Genomic DNA, 13,832 nt, shown 5'->3' with positions numbered 1-13,832 from the left:
TTCCATCCTGATTTTTGAAAAGTCATAGAATTCTCCAACAATGCTTGGAGGGCGATTGATGTTGGAACCTTCTCCCAAAAATGATCTGTAGACCATCTATGAAGTTAAGATCGACTTGGGAGAAAATAACCCAAAATAAGGTATGGTGCCAAATGTGAAACTAAGATGGCAACTAAGAGGGGGTGAATTAGTTGGTGGCAAAAATGGCCAATTTTTATGCAAAATATCATAATTTAAAAGCAGTGGAATTTTGTTACAGAAATTAACCAAGTTAAACTCAAAATGTAAGCACAAGAAGTAGGTAGAAGAACACTACACAAAGATTTTTATAATGGTTCACCTTCTTGTCCATCGAAGGCTACACCTAGTATTCTTCTCGCGCAAGATATTTTTCAACTAGACACTTTGAGTTGCAATTACAAATTATCTTCTTGAGACCCTTATACCTTACACACTCACAAATACCCCACCTTTGGAAAAAAAACCTTTCGAAGTAAACTCTTCATCTTCCCACCACACTCTTGTGAAGACTAGTTTACAATATGATCAAGAATGATAATTATGGCAGGTTCTCTTGAAAAGTTTTTAATAAAACTTTAAGAACTTGCACTTTAAGCAACTTCTGAAAACTTCTAAACATTTAGAACAAAAGTTGAAATGAAAGTGCCAAGAATTGTTTACAAAAGTTATAAAATTTCTCAATAATGTTTTTGTGTCTTGTTTATATGCAAATAGGTGTTCCAAGGCCTTTAAATAGGCTTCCAATCAATCATGGTATCCTTCCAAAAGGTTGGGACACAATAGGAATGAAATCCATTGAGTTTGGATGAAAATATTTCATTTCAGATTTGAAAATCTGGTTTCACAGCGCCAAGGTCAAGAGCATGATCGTCTTCACAATCTCCCTTTTTTGATGATGACAAACCAATATCCTCGAAAGTTGATTTTTATAATCTATCATACCTCATAAGATATGACTTGATGTATGTGCCTGAAATAGATATAACAGTAAAATACACAACCCAACTTTTCTCCCCCTTTTGACTTCATCACAAAAGAAGGAAAAGTGAAGTTTCCAGCATAATATATACATATATACATATAAAAAGGTTAACAAGATATAGGTATGACTTTATAAAAATCCAAGGTAGAATCTGATTGATCATATATAACAATTGATAATGCTATATAAGATGGATAAGACTTTGTAAATACCACAGCATTTAACATACAATTAAGCAAATATCATAGAAAATCCACATGTTCAAACAACAAAATACATAAACCATGTTCAGATTTTAAAGACCATAAAGCAAAATACAAATCCAACAAGTTAAAACATTAACATCAACACATTAACAACAACTAATCATAGACAATTACATTAGGAATTCGATGCAGGTTGCTCATCTTCCAAATCCATGTAACCCAAATGGTTAGAAAGTCTATAAAACTCTTCTTGGACTTGTCTGTTTGAAGCATCAAGAGTATCCATCCTGGTATAGATTTAGCCCCAAAGAGAAGAGTGTTTGTCCATGATCATTTGGTTGGAAGGAAATGTCCTTGAGAATGATTCCGTTCGAGTAGGCAGATTACCTAACGGGCTTTCTGAAGGAGTGCCCTGAGAATCTCCACGATGTTTGTAGATCATGTCTACGGTGTCTCTAAAGAAACACATTATGTGAACAAAATCCACATCAATTTTATTCTCTCGACCATCGAGTGAAAATTTAGAGTCTCAACAAAAGATACACCAAAAGGGACGGGTCATAAATCATCTCTAAAAGTCCACATTTGCCTCATTATCACCTGAGTCTAGTTAATTTGAATATTATGGTTCGAAATTTTCGCTAATTTGCAAATAGTTTGGAAATTTTGGAATTACAACATAACTCAAAAAATAATGAACCAAATGGTCCTTTATGTTTAAATTACCTACAGCTAGGATATTGCAATTTTTGACCGAGTCACTGACAACCTTTTGCTTACGGAATTATAATTCTCTTTCGAAAAATCTACACATAGACTGGTAAAAATCATGTTCGTTATACCCTTCTAAGTCAATTTGGAATCCTGACTCTACTATCATTCATGTAAATGATAAGTTATTGGAAATAGAACTCAAGGTCCTATATCTATGGGAATGTCATTGCCTTTGACATATGAAAATATCTTATTATTATTAAAAGAAAGATTGCAGTCAAATAATCTAATCAGTTCAGGGTAGTAACCAAAGTACATTCCATAAAAATCAAAAAGTTTTTGTCACTTAAACAGGAGAGGGAATAGAAAATCATCATCTCTAAAAGCCGATAACACACCATATTTTAGAGCCAAGATGAGTCATTGATGGAAATCCTCCTTGAAGACCTTTCGTTTCTCCTCGCTCTCTAAAAGTCGCGCCAAATCCAATGTATTAAATCTGGTTTAAGTATTGGTGTGGGGCTTCTTGATTTTGGAGGAAGATGCCATTAAAATGAATTTTTGAGAAAAACTAGGTTTTGAGAAGATGAGATTTGGGGGTTATTGATTTTGGCCACTAAACACAAAAATGAAGGTTGCAAAGTGTTTTAGAATTGAAAATGTGATATGAATGGACCAAAAAATCACCCAAAACAGCTAAGAAATGAAGTTTTTTGACAAAGAGGGAGGTTACATGGTTTTTGGAGGTTTGAGAATGAAGAAGATGAAGTTAAAAAGAGGAACAAAAGCCTTATATACTACAAAGTGTAATCAATTATTCTAATAAAGGTAATCGGTTACATCAAGTACAATTGCATACTTTTCAAACTTTTAGACACTATAATCGATTACGTCTCTAAAGTAATTGGTTACTCAACCATTCTGTTGAAATTATTAATCAGTTACTAACTGTTCAAAAACGATATTTTTGGATTTTTAAGCATAATTAAGCACAAGTAGGCATCATATGCATATAATGAAGCACACATAATAACTCATAAACATGTTTAAGACAAATATGCTTCATAAAAATGCTCAATTCACGACTAATCTTATAAAAAGAATCTTTAGCCAAAGTTTTAGTGAAAATATCAGCTAATTGATTATGAATATCAATAAATTCCAAGAGTACAACTTTGTTTTGGACATGGTCGGTATGGAAATGACGCCTTATATCAATATGTTTATTTCGGGAATGCATAATCAGATTCTTCATGAGATTTATAGCACTAGTATTATCACATCTCAAGGGAATGCATCATAAGCCAAACCCATAATTCACAATTTTTGTTTGAGCCACAACGCTTGGGCACAAAAACTACATGCTGCTATGTATTCTGCCTTTGCATTACTTAGAGTAAAACATGCTTGCTTCTTAGAAGACCATGAGACTAGAGCATTTCCAATGATATGACAAGTACCACTTGTACTTTTCCTCTCAGTTTGGCCTCTAGCAAAATATGAATCTGAGTATCCCACCAAGTCACATAGACTTCCTCTTGGATAACACAGTCCTACATCAAGAGTGCCTTTAAGATATTTCATTATCCTTTTAAAGACAGTTAGATGTGACTCTTTGGGTTTTGATTGATACCGAGCACATATACATACAATAAACATGATATCAGGTCTACTTACAGTAAGATAAAGAAGGGAACCAATCACACCTTGATACTTAGAGATATCAATGTACTTTCCAGACTCATCAGCATCTATGTATGTTCTAGAACCCATAGGAGTGGCAATTGGTTTGCAGTCATCCATTTCAAATTGTTTCAACAAATTCCTACAATATTTAGATTGACTAAGAAATATACCATCCTTGAGTTTTTTTATTTGAAGTCCAAGAAAGTAATTCAACTTTCCCATCATGGACATCTCAAACTCCCCCTGCATCATTTTACCAAAGTCGCTACACAAGAAATCATTCGTAGAAACGAAAAGAATATCATCGACATAGATTTGAACAAGTAAAGTATGATGGTTGATTTACTTAATAAATAGTATAGTGTCAACATTTCCTTTTGGTAAGTCCATTTTCAATTATAAAATATGTTAGACGAACATACCAAGCATGAGGAGCTTGCTTTAAGCCATATAGAGCTTTCTTAAGTTTATAAACATAAGAGGGATGTTTGTAATCTTCGAATCTCGGAGGTTGTTTGACATACACCTCTTCTTGTATATAACTATGAACACCCAATTTTATCCGGTCTATTTATAAAATAAAATAAAAATACAAAGATTTCAATATACCCAAAGTATATGTAAAATTAAAATCACACATGTGTGTACCGAAAGATTTCATCATATTTGCATACATTTTAACAACCGAATTAACTCTTGCTTCATTCTTTCTTCACTTACGTTTTTTTCCCTTACCTATCAATTACCAAACAAATTATGGGAGACATAAAAATTAGAAGAGTTGAAGAGTTTTTCCATTTAGTGTGAATGAAGGGGTGTTGAAAACAATAATAACATAAGAGAAAAGAGGGAATAAACCAAAGATAACGTTAAAAGACAAACAAAAAGACGAACTCATTGAAAGGGAATTAAAAATAAAGATAACGTAAAAGGAGAAGGAATAACAAATATGCATATATTATCTAACCATCACGGAGGGTTGGAATTATTATGGATCCTACGTGCAATCTCCAAATATAAAAAGATATGTAGTTCTCATGACCTAAACAAGAAGGAGAGGTTTCCTCCCTCAAGGCATATATGCTCTTACTTCACCATGCTAAGTGGTATCAATAAAGATAACCATCAGAACCATGGATAATGCTAACACCTCTTCCATTATCCCAGGGGCACGTGTTATGAAACAACTCCCTAATTGACTGGGTTGAGTTACAGTGGACATCCGCTACATACATATTCATCAGATGATTATCCACCTCTTAAACAAATTTTGGATGTTTTCCATAAAAGCTCTCACTGTGTTCTCTCCCTTTAATTGTCTATGAACGCATACAATACTTAAGAAGCATCAATGAAACCTGGGTGCTTGCACATATGTTCTGACAAAATTACCTTCTCATATGGAAATGAGTTTCTCAATTGACATTGCAACCCTTCCTAAGTTGGAAATTACCTTCTCATTTTAGTTATGATTGATTTTAGCTTATGAGACTTCCATTGGGGTTCATTCTAGCCTAGACTCTTTCTAGCAAACATCTTAAGACCTAATAAAAATATACAATACTTAGCCTCTAGATCTTCTTGAATGCTTTGCCTTGTATGAACTTGAGTCTTGACTATATTGTTGACTTTGTTGTTTGTTGATTTGCTCATCCCTTCAAGCTTGTCCTTGATCATTAATCTTTTTTTTTTCGATTCATTGTCTTTATCAAACTCTATCTTTTATCAACCTTTATCTTCATCAAAATCTATGTGATGCAGGCTTGCATACACAATCTTCTCATTCATGCATGCTTGCATCTTGAATCTCCCCTTTTTGATAATGACAAACACTTTTTGATACTTGTTTGATCTAACAATTCTTTGTTGGATCTACTTGATGATGATCAACTATGTTCTGCTATATCCTTGTAAGTTGATATGAATTTCTCCCTCTTGCTCCTCCTCAATTTGAGCATTGGGTTATTTACCATTATCTTTGCGGAAGCCTCAACTTTTCTTCTCTTGCAATGCAAATTCTACTGATGTTAATCGATTATAATAGTACTTAATCGATTATGTATGATTCAATTTTATACAGAATTGCATTTTATAAGACAGTTAATTGATTATGGTCTGTTGTTAATCGATACCACTACTGATACCAACATAACATGGTGCAGATTACATGCTAGTTGCATAATATTATGTAACTTGATATCCACCAGTTTTAACACTTGTTTTATACCACTTGTTTTATGAAAATTACGCACAATAAGATCATTGCAACATATTTGAAAATAAATAAGTAGTCATTCATTCATTGATCAAAAGATTAGAAGAGTAAGATAACAAGTACACAATTCAATTGAAAGCACAAAAAAACAAATAAATCATGTTATGCGAGTACAATTCAAATCAAAGCACAAAACAAACTAGCAAGTTTAGAATTACAACACAATAACTAGAAACATGTAGACCACAAACACCTAAAATAACATATAACTAGGACACACTAGACATCTTAAGCTAGCTAGGAGGTAGTTGTGGAAAGCCATCGAAGGTTCTGAGTAGAAAGTGAAGTTGCTCGAAAATGATTTTGATTCTCTTCATCTTGTCTCCGAAACTCCGCCACGAGCCTATCCTCCATGGATTACATTCTCCAGTTAATTTGCTCATTCAGGCATTGGTCCATGGCATCTAGATGAGCAAAACCAAATGAAGGTCCTTGAGACATACTTGAAGCTCCGTCATTTTGTTGCTCCTAGTTATGCTCACCCTGCTCGCCACCTTCTTCCTCATTAGACATGACCAAATTGATAGTGGTCCTATAGTCCTCTTGATATATCCATTCACCTCCATATTTATAAATGCTCGTCTTGTGAATGAGCTTCTCCTGGACCAAGTGCTCTCTGGGATTTACAACAATTATTTCCTCACCAAATGTGTTGATCCCTAGGTGATCAATGACACTGGTGATAAAGATCCCATATGCTAGTAGTCTTGAAGAAGACGATGCAATGCCATACATCACTTTCAAATATCGCCAGGCCAGCTTATCAGAATTCCTTCCTTAATAGAAAACATTAATTTCATATCATTCCCAGTTGGTTGCGCGGGATTTGTGTTGCGCTAAACCAGAACGTAAGCTATGAGTATTGGAGCAACCTATTTTCCACGGTTAAAGACCCAACTTTTATAAGTTCACCTTGGACAAAATAGTAAGGTCCCCTCAAGCATGACTTGTACATAGTTGTAGAGTCATACACGCTCCATTTTTCATCGTTACAATCTCCACGGGAACCACCATCAATGCCAAGCCTCCAACAACCATACAATCTTCCCTTGTACCATACGCTAATATACACCATCCTTGTACTGGAAATTTGCATACAATTCTTGAACTAGAGAGGGTTAAATGTTGCCACTTAGTTCCAGAAATTGTACAACCCCTTGTACCTCCAAATCATGTGGGAATTGAAATCCCTGCTCCACCATCTATGCCATGTCGACATATCGGATGTATGTTGGTTTTCGGCTGACAAACCTCGCCAAACTTTATGCTTTTAGAACAATAGCATAAAATGGGTCCAAACCCATGGATGGATTCTGCCTAGAACCTGAAGAAGACCCTCTAGCATTGAGATTTCTCGTTCGTCTAGGTTGACGAAGAGAACTGTGCATTCCAATGGTATGTTTTACTCCTTTTGATCTCTCGTTGCTCATTTTGGCAGAGATAGGAGATGGATAATCGATTAAAGGGAAATAGAATTAGGTTTTGAAATGGGGTAAACATATGTCACTCAATTTCAACCGAATTGATGGATTGGATATTAGGAGGAGGAAAGAAACAGAGATTGGGTAGCTCTAATCTGAGTTTGAGGATAAAATACATGATCAACTTAGGATAAGAAGACAGATTTCATGAGGATAGGGTTTGAAGAAACTAAACCCAAAACTGTGTTTGAATCTATTTTATGACTGTACTTAATCGATTAACCTCTATGTTAATCAATTTACGGGATTTGAATTTTAACACAGTTAATCCATTATGTTCCAATTTAATCGATTACAATTTTAAAACATTTCTAGCCCAGGAAATTTATTAAAGGAGCAGATAATCGATTAAAGCACATAGAAAAAGACCAGATAATCGATTAAAACAGAGAACAATCGATTAAATAAGTCACAGAAATAGATTTTCGCACAGTTTGAATTAGTTTAGAGGTTTGCTAAGACTCTAAGATAAAAGATCTATCGTACACACTTAATGAACACTTAACTTAGAGCCAGAAGATACAAGAAAGCATATTCAATCAAGAATGTGTTATACAATTAAGAGTACATGCATTTATTGGTGATAAATGCATGTGTTTAGGATTATCTAAATGACTAGCATTCGTTCAAACACTTAGGTTTAATATCAGACAGAAGATGTGATAAGACATTTTAGAACCAAGTGTGTCACGATATTTGGTTACCTCACATGCTTTACCTCATCCTTTTAAAGATTGTCATATTTGATATCTTCTTTGGCCTTTCTTCAATTTCTTGATTCTTGCCTTTTTCTTGCATAACACTTCAATTCTTGAAATGTTTATCCTCATCAGTACCTAAAAGACGTTAAACATACATTTCCCCTCCTCTTTTGGAGATAGCTTATTAAGCCTTAAATTTACATAGGCTTTCCAAAAATTAGTTTTGGTAAATTGCATTAATATGAGATTTATCTTGTTGTGCTTCAACATGATTAGAATATCCTAGATAGTATTTCTACATTTACTTATGAATCAAAACATCGTTAAATGATTCTTATCATTGTTCAATAGTAAGTTGTTTGCATTTAAGAGCATGTAAATATGAAACGAGTAGTGTTCGGCCTAAAAGTGATTTATGGGGGATTTCATCATTCTTGATATTATGGCCTCACTAGGATGTCATGATTCTTGATATTATAGTCTCATTAGGATTTCATGATAGAATATTTATAACACTTAAAGTATTTAATACTTGGAGTTTAGAAAGTATACCTTATTTACCTTTGTAGCACTCTACTTCCTAACTTCAAGCATTTGAGTTGACAATTTGGTCATAAGTGTCATAATCTATTTTCCTTTGGTGACAAGTCTAAGAAGTATGATCTTCTCACCTCCCATGTGCCTAGAACACTTGTTGTCCATGTGAAATTTGAAGTTCATATGTCCTTATGCACACCTACAAAACAAGTTTACTTGCACTTCTTGGGTTCCCAACTAATCTTGCGTCCCTTGATGTTAGTAGCTTGGGGATTTTGTTTCTTAGTAATCCACATACAATTTTCATTTGGAACATAATGCATTCTACCATTACATGTATTAAACGTATGACCATGCAATCCACAATAAAAGCAAGTAGGGGATTCAAGATATGAAATTTTCAAAACATCTACTCGTTTCTTGTGAAATGTGTTCTTTGCATGAATATGTTCCAAACCATATCTAATCCCCACATTTTTACATATAGCTAGTATGTTGTTTGATTTGTGACTAATAGATGTGAAATTAGCAATTTTATCCTTTAAGACATTATTTTCATTTTTCATGCAAGTGCAATTTTCACAAGTAGATATCACATTTAAATTAGTAGTACAATTACATGAAGAGTTAGCATATTTAGCATCTAAGGTTTCATTTTCAATTTTAAGCACATCAATGAATTTTTGCAATTCACAAAATTTATTTTCAAGACCTAAAATCAACCTTTTTCTATCCATATACTTTTTAGCTAACTTTTTAAGATCTTCATGCATTTCAACATAAGCATCATAAAGTATGTCATACGTGAGAAGTATATCAGAATTTGAAATAGAATTGGATGAGTATACCTCACTACGCTTATCTTGCTCACTTACTTCGCAATAATTAAGATTTTGACCCATTTGACATAGTTTGCTTGATTCTTCATCTTCCGAGATGCTTGATGATGAATTGTCCTCTTCGGGTGCACCCCAAACGATGTATGCCTTCTTAACTTTGATGTCCTAATAGTCTTTCTTGTTGTCATGTTTAATCTTCTTGAGAGAGGTAGGACATATGTACCTCATGTGGCCTATTTTCCTACTTTTGTGGCAAGTTGCCTTGTCTTTGGGATACTTGCTCTTTTTGATTGAACCTTCTTCATCTTTCTTATGAAGCTTCTTAAGTCCTCCATTCTTTCTTAAGTACTTTCTGAATTTGTTGATGAGGAGGGACATGGCTTCATCACTTGTGTCAGAATCGGACTCATTATCATTATATTTCTCCTTTTGACTTCTTGAAAATGATTTTGTCGCTGTGAAGGAGATTTCTTTGATGTTCTCATCCATTTCCTCATTGAGTGTCAAACATCTTAATTCTATCTCGTGTTCTTAAAGTCTGCCAAATAATGTTGCGAGCGTCATTTGTTCCAAGTCATTTGACTCCATGATGGGAGTCACCTTGGGTTGCCATTTCCTGTCTAGGCATCTCATCACTATAACCATTAGTTCATGTTTGGCAAATGATTTATCTAATGCAATGAGATGGTTAATAATGTGAGTAAATCGTTTTTTTAAATCAGAAATAAACTCATGTGGAAACATGCGAAACAACTCATACTCATGCATCAATGTATTAAACCTAGATCGTTTGACCTCATTTGTGCCTTCGTGGGTTACTTGTAAAGTGTCCCACATATCCTTGACACTATTGCATTAAGAGATCCTATTGAACTCATTGTATGAGAATGTGGAGGTTATAATGTTTTTCGTTTTCCAATCAAGCTGCACTTTTCTCTTATCCTCATTGGTCAAGAGATTCTTTGGTTTCTTCGTCCAACATGTATAGTGAAATGAAAGGTCCATATTCTACAACATCCCAAACATCTGTATCAATTGCCTCAATAAAGATCATCATTCAGATTTTCTAGTAGGCGTACCCCTCGCCACTGAAAATCGGAGGGTGGTCGATGGATGCGCCATTGCCGCTAAAAGGTTTAGAAGAGCCCATGGTAAAAGTGCCTAGGATCAATGATCTAAGCAGCTAAGCTAGCACGATCATACTAGATCTGATACCACTTGTTGGGTCCCACGTGGCTCTATGACTCACCTAGAGGGGGTGAATAGGTGATACAGTATACAATTACTGTTGCTCAATAAACAAACAGAATACGTAGATTTTCACACTGTTTAATCAATTAAACACAACAATAATCGATTAATTCATTCTGCAGATAATCGATTAACTAAACACCTTAATCGATTAATAAGTTCTAGTTCTATGAAAACAGTTTTCTTTGATATCCAAGATTACCAAGATTCAACTAAACTTATATGTACTTCTTATAGATGATTAAGAACCGTAAATGCACAATACAGAATATGCAATTAACTCAAAATGATATGCAGGACAAGTTAAGTCAATCAAGTTATACTGAAATGTAAAAAGATAAGGGATAAGAAGAATGAGACACATCTTTTTATCCTGGTTCGTTTGCGGTCCAATGCAAACTACATCCAGGCCTCCTCTTTTGATCTTGGGAGATTTTTCTTCACTATAGAATGTTTATGTTCTTTTACATATAAGCTTCCAATACAAGACGCAAGATGTTACTTTCTTGGAACCTATGAACTTGACAACCTTGATTTAACCCCTCTATCTCGCCTACTAAGATCTCCTATCCTTTTGCGATTGGGCCCATCCTAGGTATCGCTCAAAAAACAAGACCTCTTGCTTCTCATTAAGACACTTACCTAACAACAGCTAGAATTTTTCCCAAACCTATTCTCTGTCAACAGGGATACCAATCACACCAAGAGAATATGTTATTGCCTTGTATAGAATTTCCTTCAAGTTATACATGCACCTAAATGTGAAGATTTGTCACTCTTCTATATTCTAAAAACCCCTCAAAAAATCTCACAATTATAATACAGAAAATGTGAGATGCAAGGTTTCTTTTTGCAAAAGATTTGACGATAGAGCTCAATCGGTATCTTTCTAAAGATTTTCCCTTTTCTCTTTTTCAAAAGAACACTTTGAAAATCTCTCTAAAGATATGAAAGTGAAAGTGAAAGAGCTTAAGATTTTTAGAACAATGTGTAATCTATTTTTCGTATATGTGTTCTAACTCTATGAAACTATATTTTCAATATGATCAACGTGAAGCAATATGAAAAACTTGGATTAATATACCATTTTGTTTTTAGCTGCATTTGATCATTTATGCATGCATGTAAGTCTCCTTTTAGTTATGATTTATTTTAACTTGTCAGACTTCCATTGGGATCATCGTAGACTAGACTCTTTCCAGCAAACATCTTAAGACCTAATAAAGATATAAAATATTTAGCCTCTAGATCTTCTTGAATACTTTGCCTTGTATGAACTTGAGTCTTGACTATATTGTTGAGTTTGTTTTTTGATTATTTGTTCATTCCTTCAAGCTTGTCATTGATCATTAATCTTTGTTGTTCATCCATTGTCTTTATCAAACTCTGTCTTTCATCAACATTTGTCTTCATCAAAATCTATGTGATGCAGGCTTGCATACACAATCTGCTCATTCATGTATGCTTGCATCTTTAGAGAGTTGGTAAATTCTTTCCAAAAGAATTAATTAGTGTTCTTCCACGTGTGGCACTTAATGAAGTTGGAGATCTTGTGCCATTGTTGGAGACGAACAATGATGAAGTATCAAATTTAATGGTGAAAAATTGGTATTCTCAAATTACACATATTTTACCATCCTAGAAGATAATTGGAGTTTGCCCATTAGTTAATATATTTGTTAATGGGTTACCCAAGATGAATATGTGGAAAGTTGTATTGAAAGGCTAAAGTTCATAAATTGCCTGATGTTAAGCCTGAGCCAAAAATTTGACCTTGGCTAAAAAGCTGACCAGGCCAGGCAAGCACCAAGCTAGGTCAAAATTTTGACTAAGCAAACTAGGAGGAGGGCCATCTGGCCTAGATAGATGCACCAGGATGCTTGAAAGATACACCCAGGCGCAGGGGGCATCATCCTTCTGAACAAGGCATATGGACCAGGCTGGGCGTGGCAGACAATCCAATTGGTTATGGCCTAGCACCAAGCAACCCGCCGGACGCATCCTCTGGCTAGCTGGGTGTGGTCCATTATTTGGCAAACTTTGAGTTTAACAAAATAAGTGGGACCCATTGGAAATTTTTGGCATCCTATTTACACTTGTGATTTCAATTAATTCCGCCATTTTCTTATATAATTTGAATTTCAAATGAGCCTTGAATTCATGAATAAAAGGGCCATAAATTTGTAACCCCCATGACTAAATGATGGAGGGAAAGTGGTTGATAAGTATTCATGGGTATTTTAATTAAGTGTGTTTAAATCATGTTGAGGCCGTTGGAGCTGATTGCTCTTTCTCCAAGCCGTGGAGATTGATTACTGTTGATAGTGAGTTATATCTTTGTTTTTCGTGTTGTGTTTATGAAATGAGTTTCAATGCTTTTATATAGACTTTCCAAACTGTGACACCGCGAATTTTACGATTTTGAATTATAAGATTTTATTAATATTTTTATTAATTATATTTTCGAAAATGAATTTCAAGGAATTTTCGGTAAAGAATTATACGAAACTCTAGTTTAGTTTTAGTCTTGTAATTCTATTTCCAATTTGGTGGTAAATTTTCATGATTTTAGGAGATACTCGATTTCGAACCACTAGTGGTAAATTTTCATGATTTTCATGATTTTTGAGTTCCGTAACTCGGAATTGAATTTCGTTCGCGCAATTGGATTCGTAATCACATTTCGAGTCAAGATAGACCCTGAGTTGGTCCATAACTATTCTCTAATATATTTTCACTCGGAATGCCGAAATTCGAAGTTCCAACCGTAAAGTAAAATCAGGCGATCATTTTTGGCTACTCGAATATTGGCCGACAATACTCGAGCATAGTTTTAATCCCATGCGTTTCGCCGAAGTCATCGCGTCGCATGAGTCAATTCATAAAATCTACCTCCTAAATCTTATAGATTTCAACCTTGATTTACTACCACAAATCCCCTAAATCACTCACTTAACCCATGATTCACTCACCTTCTTAGATTTACCTTGGGAAATGGGTTTAGAAATCAGATTTCTCCCACCCCACAATTCTATAAATACCCATGTACCTTCATGCATTAACACTTTGCAAAAAAGAACTTGGCAACTTGAAGATTGGAGAGTAAGTTACTCTCATCATCTTTTCTTCTTCTTTCAAT

This window comes from Lupinus angustifolius, chromosome LG01, assembly GCF_001865875.1.
Source record: "Lupinus angustifolius cultivar Tanjil chromosome LG01, LupAngTanjil_v1.0, whole genome shotgun sequence".
NCBI lineage: Eukaryota > Viridiplantae > Streptophyta > Magnoliopsida > Fabales > Fabaceae > Lupinus > Lupinus angustifolius.
The sequence above is the reverse complement of the archived record's forward strand: the minus strand, read 5'-3'. Positions refer to the sequence as shown.